The 20,307-nt window shown below is 46.0% G+C and overlaps 1 protein-coding gene across 5 annotated transcripts in view; it reads right to left on the bottom strand.

Annotated features, from left to right (window-relative positions):
• Positions 1-19,895, bottom strand: part of Fndc3b (fibronectin type III domain containing 3B) — a 293,906-nt gene extending 274,011 nt beyond the window's left edge. For 2 of the 5 annotated variants that reach the window (XM_029475079.2, XM_029475085.2), the window contains exon 1: positions 19,704-19,895. The gene's annotated coding sequence lies outside the window, so the exon portion shown is untranslated. Of the gene's footprint in view, positions 1-18,929; positions 19,026-19,703 lie in introns of those variants that run through there. The other 3 variants (XM_021157455.3, XM_029475082.2, XM_021157456.3) reach the window with 3 other exon arrangements.
• Between the last annotated feature and the right edge of the window lie 412 nt (positions 19,896-20,307).

Raw genomic sequence — 20,307 nt, 5'->3', positions numbered from 1 at the left:
AAGAAAATAGAATTAGAGCATTGCTTTCAAGTGAAAAAAAATCTAACAGAAATGTCCTACTGGTTCAAACACATGGCATCCCTATGTCACAACAGATGTCTCCCTCTGTCATTAAGTCACTCATTCAATAAACACTAACTGAGCACTCATTGTTTGCCAGACACTATGTACAAGAGAGCAAGAACCAGGTACCTGCCTGCAGTGGATCCAGATCTTTAGTGGGAAACTAATGGGAAGAGGAATCAGAAGTCTGTCCCTTCCTGGCCACTGCCCTGTCACACTCAAGCACCACCCTGAGCAGACTGCAGATCCTAAACTTCAGGTCCTGCCCCAGCCCATGTGACTCATCTGGTCACGTCATCTTCCTCCTGACAGGCAAACAAACATATGACATGGACCATACTTAAAGATTCTCCCCATTGTGGAAGAAAAAAAAATCAGCTTTATAAGCTCAGGGGTACAGAAGAAAAAATGTAAAAGTAAGTTTATTAGTATCCAGAATCCATACAGGTCAGAGTTTACTGGAGAGGAGTTGGGCGGGACCAACTTATAAAAGGCTTCCTCACTGCCGGGCACTAGCACCAACTCAGAGCACAGGACTACAAACCCACAGGCCAAAGCAGTGAGTCGGACGCCCAGAGGCAAAGCTCTGACTGGATGAAGATGCCATCTGGAGCTGGAGAGAGAGCTCTGCAGTTGAGAGCACAGGCTGCTCCTCAGAAGATCCAAGTTTGGTTCCCAGCACCCACACCTGGAGGCTTGCAACTGACTGTAATTCCAGTTCAAGTGACTTGTCACCCACTTCTAGCTGCCACAGCATCCTCACAATTTCTTGAGAACAAAACAAAACTACTACGAATCTTTTCTAAAAGTCTCCATCTCATTATTTATACCTTTTGTGGGGGGCTTCGGGGGTGCGGAGGCAGGTTAGGTCTGCTTCAAGACTGATTCATAAGAATCTCAAGAAAGAAAATTTAAGAAACATCAGTTGGTGTCCACACTGTGAACAACCACCACAGTAATAATAACTCCACAGAAAGCGGGCATTGAGTAAGAAGGAAGTACTGGTCATTTAGAACAAAGATCTCTCACTGTCTAAGCAACTGACTTCCTGGCTAAATTGTCATTCCTAGAAAATCAAAATATGACTTCCCTAAAGCTAAAGATCACAAGGATGGCTAACCGGTTAGAAACTTTCCTCACATCCAAAGGACAGGAATATTTGCCAAATCGCTCTGATAGACTGGATGATAAACATCCTTACATGCAGGCATTAGAGCCGCATCCTGGAAAAATAAGACAGCATTGTGCTCAAGGTTAAACAAGCTTAAACACGTTATCAAGTAAAACGTGTTCAATGATTGCTTTTCCATGGCAAAATGAGTTATGTTGTTGACTAAGAAAAATCAACAATCGTGCCTAACCTGTGTCTGGGCCCTAATTTCTTGCCAAACTAAAGCACATTAGATACAGTTCCAATGCATGCATCACTCTATGCCACTCTCGATGGTTAACCATCACACAGCCATTTTTAAACCTAAATACCCAACCAAGCAATTTCTCAGGTCAAAGGTTTTACTCCCAAATCTTTGGCTTGCAGGAGAAAAATGTCAAGGCCGTTTAATGCTTTTGCTATATATAAACCTCAAAGCCTCCACCCCATGTCATAAGTCATAATTAGTGTTGAGTGTTCTAAGAAGTGATCTCAGAGATACCCCAACACAATGGTCCGTGGGCCCCTGATATGGGAAACGCCACAAAGAAAGCCTAATCATTTTATAAATGAAATATAAAATTTGGAAAAGGTTAGAGAGGCATTTCCTCTGAAATATATCAGATCGTGTACCATCATCCAAATCACGAAGTCATGATGCGGATCAAGTATTGACTCCTTCTATGCACTTGTAATCAATGAGGCAAAAGAACATTGGCAGCCATGATACTGGTAATAACATTAATTAACGTGGATTACTTGTCAAAGGTAAAGGGGCCAACACTGTAGGCAGCCCTGTACCCAATGCTTTACTAATTAGGACAAAGAGAAAGAAAATTGCTGATGAAACAAAGCACCTCAGTCCGTTGCTGTCTTCCTTCAGAGATGTGGGAAGGTCCTGGCTTTCCAATGCACCATCTCAGACAGCAACACAAAGTTCTACATGTACACACCATCAATGTAAAATGAGTATCCACCTGAGCTACAGTGCCATAAACAAGGTTGTCTCCAGTATGAACTACAGAGCCATCTCCCCCTGGTTGAAGCAGCTGCCCCCTGCCCAGGGTTACCCATGATTATAAGCAGGGCCTTGAGACTCCAGGACTTCCTCACATGATATATTTCATAGATATTGAGACTCTCAGAGTGAATTACACAACTAAGAAGCCATAATAAAACATCTCAAGAAAACAAAAAACCTATCAAAATAGAAATAAAGCCATAATTTTTTTAAATGGTTATCAAACTGAAAGAAAAAATCTTAAACATGGCACGTATGATCAGTCCCTACAGAGTCCAAGTCACCCATGAGACTAACTCTCAAGGCAGCAAGGCGACCATAGGTGACAACACGCTAACATAATTTTTTCTCTATTACAATACTATTTTTTTCTTGTTATAAAAACCACAAAGCAACTTCTTGTCCTAATGGGTATACAGATTTTCTCCAACATGAATGTTGCATGTGAGCATATATATGTGTTTGTGAAAGGGTCTCATGTAACCCAGGCTGACCTCAAACTCATTACACAGCCTGACGATGGCTTGAACTCTTGACCCTTCTGCCTCTCGTTCTTGGGTTCTGAGATTACAGATGTGTCCTAGCATGGCAGCCTGATGCCATGCACTAGAGATCCGACCCAGGGCATCAGGCCTGCCAGGCAAGCCCTCTACCAGCTGAGCCACTTCGCCAGCCCGAGTGTTGCTTATGAACCCGCACAGTGATCGTGAGTCACAGGCTGCCAACTACCAGAGTAATGTGTGGAGCAACTTGCAAACATGGTTGAAAGGGGAGGGGAGAGAGGGGAGGGAGGGAGGATAGGCCAAAATTGGGTCATTTCTGACATATAATAAATAGGAAACGTTGTCTACACACCTAGCTTGCACAGAAACCTGTTCATGATTTCCATATGGGAAAGGGCCAAATGTTCCAATAATTAAAAGGAAAAACTTTCAAGTTTTTAAGATGACTCTTCTTACTCTAACAGTGAGTCTCTATGGTATACTGTTGAGATTTTTTCTTCCTTCCTCCTTGCAAGTCAGAAAATTAAATTTTCTTTCTTTCCAGCCAGGGGCCACTCAAACAGATCTAATGGGTGTAGACAGCACTTCCTGTCTACTGTAAGAAAATAATGGGATTGCCATTATTAACATGGCCCCAGGCTTGCACTCAGGCGGGGCTCGGGAGGAACTGACCTTCCCTCTCCATCAGTGTGCCTGAACGACTGCCCAGTTTTGGAAAGGAAAGGGGAATGTTATTTTTTCCCCAGCATGAAGGCCTAACTCGAGCTCACTCACACTCGTGAAGCAAGACAGGCTCCAGCCCCTATCATGCCTTCCAGTCAACTGTGTTTATGTCTACAAAAGAACCTGCCAGTAAACAGCTGGCCACGGTTAGTGCTCTTCTCATCTTTTATGTTTGTGAAGCGAAGTCTCTCATATACAAGAGGTCAGTGAAGTTAGTAAGGCAGCCTCACTCTACAGCCTGAAACTACGCTAGTCATGTTCTGTGTCATTTATTATTTTCACCACCACCACCACCACCACCACCATCATCGTGCTTGTGTGAAGGTCAGATGACAACCTGGTAGATTCAGTTCTCCTATACACAGTTCTGGGGATAAACTTAGGTTGCCAGGACTGTGCCTAGAATACTTCTAAGCTGCTGAGCCATCTTGAAAGCCCTTTAGGCACTTATTAAAAAGGACATCCAAAGTTACGTCTGGGTCCTCACTGTTCCTTGTCAAGGTGTTCTGATGGAGGGGGGAGAGGGAGGGAGAGAAGGAGAGAAAGGGAGGGGGAAGAGGGGTCTGAGGTGCTAACTCAGGCATGAAAGGCCAGCTCTGGGGTCCCCATGGTCTCACTGACTCAGGTCAAGGCTGGATCTAATGTTACAAAGAAATACATCCACAAAAAGAGAGAAAAGGTGGAAGAGAGGGCTTCTGCCTTAAACTTCCTTTGATCCTAGACAGAGAAGATGAAGAAGCAGATGGGTCACATATATATACTTGAAAAGAAACGAGCTCTCTTTATCGAGGCAGTGAGAAAGCAAGATGGTAGAAGGAATAAAGCCACCAGAGCAATGCTTGCCCTTCAGAGCCACCCTCCCTGCCCATCCCATTCCGGCACACAGTGCCTCCCACCTGCTCCGCCTCAAGCTGAGCCCTACTACACACAAACTGCTCTGCAGTGAGGGCTAAGCGAAGTCACATGATCAAGGACACAGGAGGAGTCACAGTCCAGAGGAAGGCTGATGTAGACGCTTCAAACCACTAAACTGTTTAAGTAACAACCATCCCACTGTGACAGGCTCCTCAGCAATCTCTGAGGGCCCTGAGGAAACGTGACAAAATAGTAGGATGACAGCCATCATCTTCTGAGCAGGTGACAGCCCTAAGCAGTCCTCCTGACAGACTAGACCCAGACTGGACAAAAAAAAAAAAAAAAAAAAAAAACGGGACCTCAAGCCCAAACCCTCCGGGGCACTCCGGCTCAGCCGGCGACTACAAATCATTGAAGTTAGGCTTTCTCTTCTTACCAAAGCATGAATTCCAAGCTAAGCGAGTAATTTCCCATGGCCCCCAAGTATGAAAACTATGTGATAATCATCTATTATTTATGCACCAGGGCTCAAGAATGCCAAAGAAATGGTTTCCGTAAAAAGCTGTTTCCTTTCGATCTAACATGTCCTACAGTTTAACTTTCCAGAACATCATTCTATATTTTCCTTCATGGAAAAAAAAAGCATATATTTGCTGGCCATGATTTCTTGAAAAATGTTACAAAAGACTAGAAATCGAAAGTCCTGAAGACAAACAAATACCTCAGTAGGTTCCATTGCTTTGTTCTCGGGAAAGAGAGGAGTCCTTGGTTCATCTCCCAAGCATCTGAGAACAGCACAGAGCTGTCACCCACGACTCGGTGACTGGGAAAATGTCGTCCCAAAATAGGAACAAGTGCACTCACCTTGGCTGGTGCCGTATCCTTCCTCAAGCACCCACCTACACACCAGTCTGTGCCCACTATCCCAGCTCCTCAAGTTAGTAAAGACAAACTTGCCAAACAAGGACGTGAATGGCAAACACGTGGGACCCAAAAACTACAGTCAAGTGAGAGAAGCCAGAAGACTCCATACTAGAGACACTGATGGGAGCCCTCTATTCTTTCCTAACCAAGGGCTATGTCCTGGTGGATTTAAATAAGCTCTTAAAACTTTACTTCGCTGAATTTCATTCACTTTGGTGTTTGGTCTGCATGTATGTCTGGGTGGGGGTATTAGATCCCCTGGAACTGGAGTTGCAGGCAGTTGTAGCATGTGGATGCTGGGAATTGAACCTGGGTTCTCTGGAAGAGCAGCCGATACTCTTAACTGCTGAGCCATCTCTCAGCCCTTAAATAAGCTTTTAAGAAGCATGACGTAATTGAAAAGAATCAGAAGGTGATACATAAATAGAAAGTACCACTGTTTCCATGTTGACTTGAATCTAAAAAGCAAATGAGGAAAGCTAAAAAAAAAGTTACATTCTAAGATCTCTCATATTCCACAGGTACCACTATCTAAGGGTGCAAGATGGATAACAAAGCAGGTTAAAATTATGTCCAGAAACCAAACAAACCTGTAAATAACGGTCTCTTCAATAACGATGAAATGCTATGGCAATTTTATATACTGTTAAATATAGCCTGAAGTAAAATATAAGCTTCAAAACTTGTTAATATATTTCTTCCACCATTATCACAGACCTCTCCTTAAAAAAAAAAAAAAGAGAGATTTCTAAGAATGAGTTTACTTCCTAAAAGACTATGATTTCATAATAATTTCCTCAAATATGAGTGTAGAGGGCAGAGTTCTGTGGTGTGCACCTGTAATCTCAGCACTGAAGGATCAAGAGGATCACCGTAAACTTGAAGCTCTGTGGCTGTCCTACAGTCCTACAGGGAGTTGTAGGACTATATAGCCAGCCTTAGTTCAAAACAAGGTGGGAGGCGGGGCGAAGGGGGGGGGTACGCAAGCAATTTTTGGTGTCTCTTACCCAAAATTAATTAAATCTCCACTTGTAGGTGATAGTGGCAAAGCATTTGAGAAACAAGCCCAAGTGACTAAACAAAAACAGAACTGAAAAGGAACTGAAGAGAAGGCTCAGGGGGTAGGAGTGCTTCCATGCAAGCATAAGGATCAAAGTTCAAATCCCCAGATCCACTTAAAAGCCTGCTGTGGCCACAGGCTCCTGTAACCACAGCACAATGGGAGGTGAGACAGGAAGACTGTTGTGTTTATGGCTGCCAAGCCAGCTCTGGGTTCAGGGAGGGTCCCTTTCTTAAGAGAATAAGGCAGACAGTGGCCTCCACACCAGATATATATGCGTGCATACACACATTCACAAATGAAACACTCTACTCCTGGAGTTAAAATATATTTCTTTTCTTTACATCTTGTGTGGAAAATAACTTGATACAAATGAAACACTCTTACATATTAACTTTTCTTCCCGTTGCCATGAAGGATGTACAACCAACCAGGCCAGCCTGGCAGCTAAGACAAGCTCCCTCTGAGGAGGGGACCAAAGACATCAGAGCTTTAGAGACCACTTCTGTGGGGTACACAGCCAAACAGGAAAGGGATCTTAACCACTCGCACCCATGCCCTTCTGCACTGTGACCAGGTCCGTGTGCAGGAACACAAATGATCCTTGGGTGGTGATCCTTACAGCATCCTCACAGGCTTTTTGTCCACACAAACTTTACAAGGACAGAACCCAGCAAGGCCTCACTACAGACTCTGTCCTCAACTCACCTCCCATGAACTCACTTTCTAAAGATGGAGTACAGAGCTAAGTACTTCTAACAAAGGAAGCTTTTAAGGCTGCCAGCCTGCCAGGTTTAGCCTTGGCTGTCCAGGAAGGTCCAGGCTCCAGGCTCCTCTGAATCTTGAGGTCACCTTGAATTAACTGCAGGAGCCTCTCTCCAGCAATAAGGAGTCCTGTATGTCCCAGACCTCTGGCTGCTTTGGTACAACCAACATCACCACACAGTTCACTGTGAAAACAGAGACAGGTCAGTAATGGGAATGTGTTTGCTTTTCCAGGTGCAAATTAGGGGTGCAGCATCTCACTCCACAAAGCAGCTTAACTCAAAGACACAGAGGTGACCTTCATGAGAGTGAAGAGTCTCTCTGGGGTAGCATGTGACATGTATGCACACGGTGCCACTTCACCAGCGCCTCTTTAAGGAACTACCTCCATCCTCCCCACACTCCGGTGTCTCACAGATGGTTTTCTGGGAAGCCTACTTCTGTCCTCCCCATTCTCCCTTCCTAAACTTAAGTGGGTAGTACAGAAAACAACCCAGGAAAAACAGCTCCCTCTTGGGAGAGCTTCAGAATATTATTATTTTATTATACCAAAACTATAAATTTTAGGTTTCCGGGCAATAGACAAGTTGAGCACATGAGAGGCCTTCAGTTTTGCTTGGCCTTAATATTCTGCTCCCTGGAAACACAAATACACACTGTTCCCAGCCCAGAGAAACATGTGAAATAATAAATGTGGAACCAGGTATGGTTGCTTTGGTGGGATTACATTGCCTGTCATCCCAACACCTCAGAGGCCAGAGGCTGAGGCAGAAGCATCAAGAGTCTGAAATTACCCTAGGCCATAAAGCAAGTTCTATGCCATCTTGGGCCATATGACAAACCTTGATTTAAAATATATATAATAATAGCACACACATATATTATGTAATATGTATATAAGTGTGTATATTATATAAGTTATATTACATATATGTGTATATATTATATGATGTGTATGTGTTCATATGTGTGCATATATATATGCATGTGTGTATATATATATATATACATATATATATAGCCATATATGTAATATATGGTTACAATTTCTGAACTGGGTCCAGTTACAAGAAAAAACTTTTTAATCAAAGGCCACATTTTTAGCAAACAGAAATTTTCTAAATCAGCAATCTGAGTTGGGGAACGTCCACAAAACTTTTTGAGAACTTTTATTTTTCTAAAATAGTAATAGATGAACAAGTAAGTGTTTATTTCCTTGAGTTAAAAAAAAAATCAACACAACGATAGGAACTCAAAATGTCTATAATTAGCAAGATTCTTCAAAGAAGCATCCCAGCTCAACCTGGGAATGCAGTGGTCAGCATGAGGACCCTGCCTCAGATTAAGTGCTTACACATAGCACATAGGCCCTGGGTACCATCTCAGCATCACCAAGGAAAGAAGGGAGGGGAGGAGGGAAGGAAAGGGAAAACCCAATTTAGATCAGCAGTCACCCCTATAGTCCAGAGAGACAATGAGACAATCTGAGTTTCCCAAGACTCAGAAGTCCAACAATCAACAACCCTGAAGAGGACATGCTGTGGAAAGTTGTAGATGTTCAAACTTGAGAAAACGATAACCTATCTAACATGATAGCACTAGAACGCACTGATCATGGCCAAAGAACAGGACATTTTCCCTTTAGTAATTCTTAAGCACAATGTGGCTGTTCTTCACACTCCTCCTCAATATAGGACTATGGCTCTAGCATCTTTTCCTATTTCTTGGAAATTATAGCTTTCCTCTTGAGAAAAAAAGGTCACAAAAATGACCAGCCATGCATAAACACTCATGTGGTGGTGTTCACCGAGCCACTTAATATACAGTAATGTTTATATAGAGAGACAGTATACAATATACAGTTATATATGGTTATAGTCAAGAGAAACTATACCCACTTAGAGAACATGCTTGTACACTACTGCTACACCCTATGAGTTCACCATTTCCCAAGACTCAGAAATAAATGGACAATGCCTTGTGCAACAGTAAGTAGGGTCTGCCTTTCCCGACAGTATTTGTATGAGAATGTAAGTCTTTCCATGGCATTATTCTGTGTGGGTTTGTGTCATGAGTGTGTAATTTACTCACAATGCCCAGGTTTCTTATCCCATCTCTTAAGTGACTATCGCTAGCACTATTGAGTGACTTGATGGAAAAAACCAATGTGCTTCCTAAAAGCAAACAGAGTGTCAGCGCTTCAAGAATGCAACTATCCATGTGGATCTGAGCTCTCTGTGGCTCTCCATGAACAGCAGGAGAAAGTGGCTGTGCTCTTACAGGGCCATAGACACAACAGGCTACCTGATTCCTGCAAGTACTACGAGGCCTTCGTCACTCTCTGCCACTTACTTGCCTACTGCCTCCTCTGCACTTGAACCCAGTTAACAGGGAGGGAACCTAGGGATGTTCAGAAAGTAGAGCTTGACTAGCAAGCAGGAAGCTCTATGTTTGAGCCCCAGGAGCACAGAGCAATGTGTGTGATGCCCATAAAGCCTTTAATCTAAGTACTCCGAGGTGAAACCAGGAGGGCCAGGCTCAGCAACTAGAGGCCAGCCTGGGCTATGTAGATGACAGAAGTCTGCCCTACCAGATCAATGTTTCATTTTTCTCATACTTCTTAAAACCATCACTAGGTACAGTAATAAGTTCACCATTGGGTCATCTTTCAGTAAACACCTTCAAAGGGTTCAAGACATATCTGAGTCCCATTTCCTTCCGAATCAAAATTTCAGACTCAAGTTGCTGGCAATAGGCTACTTCTGGTTGAATATTTTTATGAACTATAAAAAAGTTTTCCACAGAAAATCTACCATTTCACAGGCCCAAGAGCAACACATAAGCATTCTAGTCCAATGTATCTGTAAGTATTCGTTTCAATAACCCAGACTGTTAGTCTAACTCAGGATGGCTTTTTCTGAGATAAGAAAACATATCATAGAAAAACCAGAGACAGCAATATTTATCATTTACATTACTTTTCTCCATTGATTTAAACAACAAAGGATAGCAGTTGGCTCTTACTGCTGTCTACTATTGATGCTGTGCAAGAAATTAAGAGAAGGCCTTGGACATGAGGTGAGTGCTGTGGCCCACGTGCCCCCAGGAACCTCCCAGAGAACCTTAAAACATGAGAGAAAAGGGAGCACAGATCCTAAGAATATATTAGAGGTATTTTAAGTTGACAAATCTAGTCCTAGGGTAGTCATGTTCTTAAAAACAAACAAACAAATCCTTCAGGCTTGAGTGTCGTGTCGGGTATAAAATATACTGTGATGTCATTCCAGCTTGCTTTTCATTACTATGAGAAAAAACTAATGGGGGCAGGCGGGGGTGGAAGGGGCACTATTTAACTTGTAGGTTACACTCTATCATGGAAGAAGACAAAACAGGAGCAGAGAGACAAGAATTAAAGCATGGAGGGCCGCTGCTGACTGTGAGCTTCCAGGCTTATTTATGTTCCGCTATCTTTCTTACAAACCCAGGACCACCAGCCTAGGGGATGGGACCACCCACAGTGAGCCGGGCTCACTTTCCAACCCGGACTTCATAATTGTCCATCAAGAAAATGCCTCATAGACAGGTCCACAAGCCACTCTTTTTTGTTGTTTTTTTTTTTGTTTGTTTGTTTTTTCGAGACAGGGTTTCTCTGTGTAGCCCTGGCTGTCCTGGAACTCACTTTGTGGACCAGGCTGGCCTCGAACTCAGAAATCCACCTGCCTCTGCCTCCCAAGTGCTGGAATTAAAGGTGTGCACCACCACCGCCCGGCTTCCACGAGCCATTCTTGACAGAGGCAATTCTTCAATTGAGCTTTCTCTTCCCAGGTGTGTCAAGTTGACAACCAAGATTAGTCATCACAGATGTATTTAAAGATACTTGATTATTTCTGGTAAATTCCTCCAGTCACCAAGAATGTCTTCCCTTAGGAGAAATAGGAAAGGAATACACCCCTAACCCATCTAAATATTTAATTCATGAATCCCTACAACTACACCCAAAGGCAGAGGTAGAGGCAAATGGGAAGCTAAAAGCAGCAAGGGGGGCTAGAGATGCAGCTCGGGGCAGAGCGCCTGCTTAGCAAATGGAAGACTGGGACACACCTATAATTCCAACCCTCAGTCCCTGTCCCCAGTCTCAGCGCTGGGAGGTACAGGCAGGAGGAGCAGACATTCAAGGCATGTATCCTCAGCAGAGAGGCATGGGGCTTTAGAGGTCAGCCTGGGCTAAATGGGTCCCTGTCTCAAAAGAAAAACAAAACAGTAACATCCTTAAAGTCTTTAAGGACCAACGAGATGGCTCAGGCCTGGAAAGGTGCTTGCCACTCAAGCCTTGTGACCTGAGTTCAGTCCCCAGAATCCTTGTAAAGACCAACTCCACAAGTTCACTCGCACACACATTTTTTTGTTTGTTTTGGGGTTTTTTGTTTGTTTGTTTGTTTGTTTTTTCCGAGACAGGGTTTCTCTGTATAGCCCTGGCTGTCCTGGAACTCACTTTGTAGACCAGGCTGGCCTCAAACTCAGAAATCCGCCTGCCTCTGCCTCTGCCTCCCGAGTGCTGGGATTAAAGGCATGAGCTACCACGCCCAGGCTTCAATTCTTTGCCTTATCAATCTGCCATCAAGTACTTACAGATGAAGTGAAGTTAGCAAAGGCAAAACAAATGTCACCAGAGCTCCAAAACTAACAAGTTGTGGAGTTGTTCTCCACTTGGGGATGGACAGAAAGGCGCAGTGCTTGCCCCTCTGGTTCACCCTGCATGCAAATACAGCTACAGTTGTTGCCAGGGTGCTGGTTCAAGTTCATATGAGAGCACCAGAAAGAAAACAGCTATTTTGTGGCATCCGCTGTGAGCACCAACTTTCTAGGGTCCCCTCCTTCTCCATGGGTTCCCAACAATGAACTACAATCAGCCCATGCTGTTTTGAAGGGTGCTAGATAGTAAAATGTTCTCTTAATTAGATAACTATTTCCTGGTGATGTATTTAAACTCTTGATATTTACACTAAAACCTCTTTTTGGCATTATTTACTTGGAGTGGGGAGGGCTTGCATGTGTCATGGCAAGTATATAGGTCGGTTCTCACCGACCACTATGCAGGCAGGCCCTGGGGTTCAAGGTCAGGTCATCAGGCTCAACTGCAAATGCCTTTACCTGACCAGCCGCCATCGTGATAACCCCAAAGGCTTCTCATTAGGAATGGGAGGTCAACTGTCATCCTAGCTTTGCCTGGATAGTTTAAAAATGCTAATTAGCTACAATTAGACAAAGTACAATGAAGGTACTGCTAACAAGGTCTCTTCCCCAGAGGAGGGAAAATCCAAGGCCCTAAAAATTAACTAATTTGCCTCCTGGGGTTGGGGTGGGGGGGGGGCAGAGTGTGACACTGGGTGTCTTCCTCATTCCATCTCCACTGGGTCTCCCAGTGAACCTGGAGCTTGTGGATTCAGCTCACATGGGTGACCAGCGAGTCTCTGGGCTCCTCCCCTCTGCAGCCCCAGCACAGCATGGGAGTTTACAGGCCTGTCCTGCTCTATGCAACCTTTCAAACAGGTGCTGGGAACCTGCTCTCAGGTTCTCAGGCCTGTACCACAAGCATGGTCCTGGCTTTGTCATCCCACAAGTCCCTAAATTCAGTAGGCCACAGGTACTCCAGTTTCACTAGCTGTCAAATTTTGAAAGGGAAAGAAGAACTGGAGTGGCCACCAGCTTGCTCCAGGGGTCGAAGGAGGTCTGTTCTCTACACTCTCTGAAAAGATGAGCCGAGTTGTTCTGTGGGGGAGAAGGAAAATGCTTTGCTGTTATCAAAAGAAAAAGAAAAAAGTAGACTATTCCATTAACAAAGACCCTACTTGTCAATGTCTTCCTCTGCATCAATAAGGGTATGAAATAAAATTACCATCTCAGCTCAAATACAGTCATTTACCACAAGACACTTTAAATATGGCTACCAAGCCCTCAACTCTCTTTGCCTTTAGCTCAGCATCATCTCACAACTGCCCCCCACCCCCACATGCACACCCACAGTGAGTTATCTAGAAGTCACAGGGAAGATACGCAACACTATAGTCGTGAGATCTAACAGGAGCTGTGCTGGAATTGACGGTATTGCCAAGAATATTAGGACTTATGAATGTGAAATCAGCGCATCTCAACCCAGAGCAAGGAAAAGAAATTCAAAGATTGATCTATGTTCAGAGGAGGAAATATCCTCACGGGCAGAAGGCTGTCCACGGAACCTCACAGGATGACAGGCTAGAGTTTTAAACCTCCTCACTCTCCTATCCCACAGCTCCTGTCCCACATACCTCTGGTCTCCAAGGACTGACCCTTGTTACTAAATCTACTACAAATAACTGTCAGTCCAGGTGAGCCAGGACTTCAGACTGGCTTCTCCTTGGCTGGACCTCGCAAAGGGGTCAGGTAATCCCAAGCCACCCTCCCGTGCTCAGTCTGACAGAGTGTCCCCGTCTTGCCACCAGGATCCAGGCATGTTCCGCCCCTCCAAAACATAGCAAGCCACCTGCTCCAAGCCTAACACGAAGCCTCTGTTTATGGGTACTTTGCTAATTCAAATTCTGTGGTGTAAACTGGAGAACAAAACTGCTCCTCCACCACCCACGTGCGTTCCTGACAGTGAAGAGCTAAGGTCTACCTGGAAATAGAGTTCTACCAGGAAACACTCTCCAGCTATATAGTACACTGGTGAAAAACAGCAATTGTGTCTCCAATGTAGAAAGCAGGGGGGCTGCAGAGATTGGCCAGCCCTGAACACAAGACTCTTTTCCCAGCTGCAAGTGTTGAAAGCTCAAATAAAAGGCTCGGATAATGCAAGGACTAAAGCCTTGCCTGTCATTCCAGCTTGGAATCGCCTCAGAAACTGCACTTCCTGCTTCATCATCACAATGACCCTGAACTGAGAAAGCCACACTGGCCTGCCCAGGCATTCAACAATGCTGGTCCAGTCAAAACCCACCTGCCAAACAACACAGAGAGACGCGACTTAGGGGCAGGACCTATTCCACTGGCAATGAGGAGTCAATAGAAACATCTCAGCTTAGAGTTTTATTAACTGACCACAGAGGGAAAGTAAAGGAGTTTCAAACTGTCTCAGCACAAATCTATGGTTTCAACAACACGCAAATTCCACAGGGCCAGCTCAACTGAAGCTGTCATCAGAACAAACTCCTCAATCCAGGTAAGGCTAGACACAGACTAGCGTATATGATACTTGTTTTTAAAGATAGAAGGGAATTGTTTTTTCCTTATATTAAGATGGGGGAACCCAAGTTAAGGGAGGTTTCAGAGTTTGCCCGAGACACATAGGTGCAAAGGAAACTGATTCCCTGACAAGCCATGTTTGCTGACACCGAACTCACACTAAGATTCAGCCCTGAATCTTTGCCTGTCACCCAACAGCTTTACGATTGCAATAAGTCTCTCACTCGTATCTTGATGTCCTAACAAACTGAACCCCGCATATATCATGGTTTAATCTTGTTTCCATATTTGGCACACTCCCTAGGACACTATAGTTCTATTTATAACACAGCTCTTTATCCTGATTCTGTGAAAATAGTGAAATGCCCCCACGGCCAGGAATGGGTATGAACAAGACATTCAAACGTCTGAATGTTCTCATTAAGCAATGCCTGGCCTGTGGTTGGATTTATAACTTTCCGATAGCCGGAGGCAATGTGATTTATATTCACACTAAAATAATACTGCAATTTAAAACTGATTCATTGCCATAAGTCTCTGGGATTCTGTGTTCTGGAGTCACAATTATAACCTGTGATTATCCCTGTAACTCTGAAGGATATACAAACATTCAGGTATCTCTAGACTGAACATGAAGTTGCTTCTTAAAAATCCTGATAAAGTGTGGGCTGCTAAGCTGTCTCAGGAGCTAAGAGCTTGCAGTGTTCCGACAGAAGGACAGAGTTCAGTTCCCAGCACTAACCAGACACAGCTCACAGCCTGTAACTGCAGCTGCAGGAAACCTTACACCTCTGGCTTCCAAGAGTACCTGCACTCATATGAAGGGGCCCACACAGTTATACACATAATTAAAAAGAAATTTCCTTTTAAATCCTAATAAAAAGATATTATTTCTCATTTGTCTGTTCCTGAACCATTTGAGAAATGAGCCCAAGTGACTAAACAAATAGACAAGAGGAACTTGAGAGAAGGCTCAGGGGGTAGGAGTGCCTCCATGCCAGTGTAAGGGCCAGAGTTCAAATCCCCAGATCCACTTAAAAGCCTGCTGTAGCCACAGGCTCCTGTAACCACAGCACAATGGGAGGTGGGACAGGAGGACTGTTGGGTTTGTGGCTGCCAAGCCAGCTCTGGGTTCAGGGAGGGTCCCTGTCTTAAGAGAATAAGGCAGATAGTGACAGAGAGAACTCTGGCTTCCACACCAGATATATATGTGTGCACACACATTCACAAATGAAACACTCTACTCTTGGAGTTAAAATGTTTCTTTACTTTATATCTCGTGGGGAAAATAATTTTTACAAATTGAACACTTACACATTAAATGGGTCTTCCTGCCACTGTGAGTAAGGATGCCCCTCCCCATCTCCGAGGCCCTCCCCTTACCCTCAAAACAAAAAAGAAAGGTGCTGGGTTCTGGGATATCTGCAGATAGAATCTAGTCAGATGAATGCTCTTGGAGTTTCATCATCTCATAGGACATAGGGAAGCTTTTGGAATTTCTGTCACCAAATGAAACTCAAAAAGTGCAGCTGATGTTAATTAAATCCACTTATCCCAAAAATTTTTCTAAGTGTTTGCTCATTGCAAATGGTCATTCCTGCTGGTTTAGTCTAGAACAATTTGTGAATAAATCTAACATTTGATAATTGACTGGGGAGGCGCTATGTCTCACTATACAGCACATATATATACTATGTCCAGCTCTTGGCTGGAATTCCCTATGTAGACCAGGCTTGACTCAAACTTACAGAGATCCACTTGCCTCTGCCTCCTGAGTGCTGGGACTATCAACCACTACACCCTGCTTGATAATTTATCTTATATTTTGATAGCAAGACTACTTAAATTCTTCAGAAGAGTGCTGTAGCTCCACAAAGACAACCTCAGAAAGTCCCTTTAAAAGAAGGCCTAGATGAGCAGGTGATGTGGATGCCAGAGGAGTGACTTTTGTTTCTTCCAATTCTATGAATGCCTTTCTTCTTGCTTTCTAATATTTACACTTTTGGGGGAAGGAGACAGAGTAGACAAACTGACCTGGAGTGTAAGCCAGGCTAGCATCTCCTGATCTTCCCACCTCTGCCTCTTAGATGCCAGGATTATAGGTGTGAGCCACCATGCCCAGCTATGCTACTTTATTACACTGAAATGGCTGCACAAATTAGCTCCTTTACCAGCAATTCCTACATACACCTATTCCAACTAAGTTTCTAAGCTGCAGGTCTGCTCATCAGTGCTGACTGACAAATGCACACCTTAAGATGTAAGTAGCTAACTTTCCACTTTTTGGAGAAACAGACTGAGGCACACCTACCCCAGACTTCAAAGTCTACTTAGAATAGGAATTCAAGAGCTAGCTGAGGCTCTAGCACTGTAGTAGAATATTTGCCTCCAGTGTACACAAGGCCATGGGCTCAAACCCAAATGTGTGTGTGTGTGTGTAAAAAGTAGACTTAAAACATCTTCTGATTGTAAAGAAATACACTTAACTTGGTGATTCAAAAAGCAATATGGCTCAGTTGAAGGTCAATAGACTTGGGAGTCTGAAAGTTCTATGTTTCGAATTTAAGTTTAAAAATAATTTGGAAAAAATAAAATTCAGACAACGACTCTTGAGTCACGGAGCCACATTTGAAACGCTCGATTACATGTGCCTCCTGGCTACAGTAGGACAATCTAGACAGAACCATTCTATCCCCGGAGAAACCATTGAACCGTATTCTGAATTACTGGTACCTTGATTTCTGTGAACTTAGACGCCCTTGTTTATAAAATGTACATTTACTACAACTGAAATCAAAATATTCAAAACTTAAGTAATGTATAAAAGGCAGAAAACATGTTTATCTAAGAAGGAATATACTATTAGTACAAGCTCTAACAGGCATGTGGTTCATACCTGTCACCCAACATCCAGGAGGTTGAGGCAGGAGGTAAACTTGGAGAGGCCAGCCCAAGCCTGTCTCAAAATACAATGCACAAAAAAACTTTCGTTACATGCGATTAAGTGCGAGTGACCCTTCCGGGTGGATCATGGGAATTTTAAGAGTTGGGCAGAAGGGGCACAACTGCCAATGTAACAAACAACCAGGAGAGTTGCTGGTGCTCAGGCTCCGCATTCCTTTAGAAGCCCCAGAAGACTGGCTCCTCCAAACAGCCCAGGCTCTGATCACAGCTATTTTTAAAGGGTCTTAAAAGATTACCAAAATGTCTTTCTGGAACTGTATATACTGTCATTAGATACTGCCAGCCCCCACCCTACAAGATCTCGACAGTGCTAATAGATGCTAAAGGAACACGGTCTTGTCACACGAATGCTTTTTCTCATAAGCATGGAAATAAAATGCTTGAAAAGCACAAGCAAGTTTAAGGACAATACTAAGACAGCAACTTTTTAAAACAATAATCAACGAGGCCTCACTTTTAGCCAAGCTGCCGCGGATCTCCGCGTCTCGGTAAGCATGAACTCCAGTTGGCCCTCCTGGCCAGAAGCATGCCCAGGGACTTTACCCTCTTCAACAGCTGCTCCCAGGGAGCCAGGAAATTTACTGAAACCAGTCTTTACTGCATCCACAGTCAGCCTCCAAAGAGGAGCGAACCAACAGCCCCCACACAAGTCACAGAACCAGGTCATAGTTGCTATGCATGCATGCGCTGTGTGGCATAACTCAAGTTCCCAGGGTCCCAGCCTATACTTGGAGATGCGGGAGCGCCACGAACTCAAATCTGAACAGAGCAGTGAAATGTTGCTCAAAGCCTGACTTTCTCTTGTATTGTTTTGTTGTTGTTTTAAAAAAGAATGTTATTCCAGAATGGATTCCTTTTCTTCCGGGTCTCTCTGCTCCTACTCTCTGCCACAACCAGGGTGCCTCCCCTTTCCCAGTGCCCCACCTCTTGCCACATTTATAAAAAAGAAAAAAGAAAAAAAAATGGCACATTCCCTCTCCCCTAGCTTCTCCTAGTAAGGCCTGGAAACTGGAGGAAACTCAAATCAAATTAGTTGCACATTAAAAAATAAACAGACAAGCAATCAAGGGTGCCCACCCAACAAAAGCCCTCACCAGTTCCAAAATATGATTAAGCCTGGGAGGGAAGAGGGGGAGGGGGACTAGCCGGGATGGAGATAAACGTGTGCATTTTTGGCCCCAGCGTCAGCCTCATCGCGGCCAAATTCTACATTTTGTTTAAAGAAAACGCTGGGCCTGAGAGAAAAGAAAATAAAAAGTTGTAACTTTTAAGGAAGTCTGCAATCCGCACTGTCTGGATAAAATGCCAGTGCTTCCTTCGTCTGGCATCGCCGGGTGGGAGCCGAGATTCGAAAAATCTCCAACCCCAGCCGTTCTCTCCGGGAAGGCGCCCGGCCAGCGGCGCCGCCCGGCGGCCCAGCCAGGTCTCCCGGGACGCTCGCAGAGTCCCCCAGGCTCCCCAGGCCGGGCGCTGGGGACGCTCGGCGGTCACGGCCCCGGGCCCCGCTTTCCGCGAGGACTGACAGGCCCTTCCCACGGCAGCTCGTTCCTGCCTGCCATCCGAACCAGACGGTCCCCGCGGCCCGCCCAGCCCGCCCGCCGCCTCGGGGCGCGGATTCCACCCGCTGGGTCTCCCGGCCGCCCCACCCCCGGCAGGGGCGCCCCTCGAGCCTGACCGACTGACCCGCGCTCCGCTGGCCCACACGCACCGGGTCGTCCTCTGCTTCCCGCCGCGCCCCGCTCCCCCGCCCGAGCCTGCAGCCGCCTGGCTCGCCGAGTCCAGCCGCGGCCGCCGGTTCCCGCCCCCAGCCCGGGGGGAGCCCAGGGGGCAGGACGGGGAGGGAGGACGTGGCGCGCAGAGGTGGCCAGAGGCGGGCGGGGAGTGTCCCCAAGAGGCCCCGGCGGGGGCGGGGGCGACCGGTCGCCCAGGGACCCTCCCGGCGAGCATCCCGGGTCCCGGGTCGCAGCCCCGCACCCCCAAGGGGGCCGAGGCAGCCCCGACTCCCAGCTCTGCGCGCACGCACGCCCTCCTCCCTCCACCATATGGAAATCTACAGCCTCCCAAAGTGACACGTCGAAGATTCCTCGGCCTGGCCGCGCGCCCTCCCCCTCCCAGGCAGCGGTCCTGCCGCGGGGATCTGGGCGGGGGAGCGGATTCCTCGGAGCGACGGCCCGGGGAGGAGGGGAACTGCGAGCCCCGCATCCTCCGCTTTCTTCCCCGGCAAGCGGGGGCTGGAGGGGCCGCCCCCTACCCGGCCGGGAGCTTCGGGCAGCCGAGCGGTCGGGGCGCGACCGGGACTCGGCAGCCAAGTTTTCCTCGGGCATCCCCGAGTGCTCCGGGGCCCGGAGCGCACTCGTGCAGACTCGGAGTCCGGCCGGGCTCCGAAGCGCAGGGACCCGAGAGCGACTGTGGGTGGCACGTCCCCCGGCAGCCCGCCGCCGTTCCCGCACGCCTTACCTCCCCTCAGGCTGAAACGGGTCTCCGGGTGCCCGCAATCCGGGTCGCCCACGCCGTCCCAGCCAGCCGCCCGCGGGATCCCCGCCGTCCCCTGAGCCGCTCCCGCCGCTGCTCTCCGCCGCCTCCTCCGGCCGCCGCCGCTGCTCAAATAACTACCAGGAGGGTTTGATGGGGGATTCCGCCATGTCAATGATGTCGGGACCACATGGGGATTCGGGCCCCGCCCACTGCCGTAAGCCTCCCAGTACACGCGCAACTACAAGCGCAAGCTCGCTTTGGCTGGGGAGGCCTCCCTTTACCACAAACCAAGCCAGGCTACACACAGCGGGACTTCTCTAGTGTGAGCTGAAGAGAACTAGGAGACTGAGTGAGATTCTGGAATCATCACTACAAATGCAGTATTTGCTCAGTAGTTACTAAAGCTGACTTGTTATTTTTCACTTATAACACATATTTCCTTTTCCAATTGTAATTCCCAGAAGAATCTTTCAGTGATTTTTTTTTTTACTCTTTTAACTTCCCACAGCATTTTGCATGAGCAAATTTTATGATACCAAAATTTAAATGTCTATTTTCCCTTTCAGTTCCGACTAGACGCCTTTAC

This window comes from Mus caroli, unplaced genomic scaffold (assembly GCF_978045245.1).
Source record: "Mus caroli unplaced genomic scaffold, Mus_caroli_1 scaffold_3, whole genome shotgun sequence".
NCBI classification, from domain to species: Eukaryota; Metazoa; Chordata; class Mammalia; order Rodentia; family Muridae; genus Mus; species Mus caroli.
Note: the sequence above shows the minus strand (reverse complement) of the source record. Positions and strands in the feature narration are given on the sequence as shown.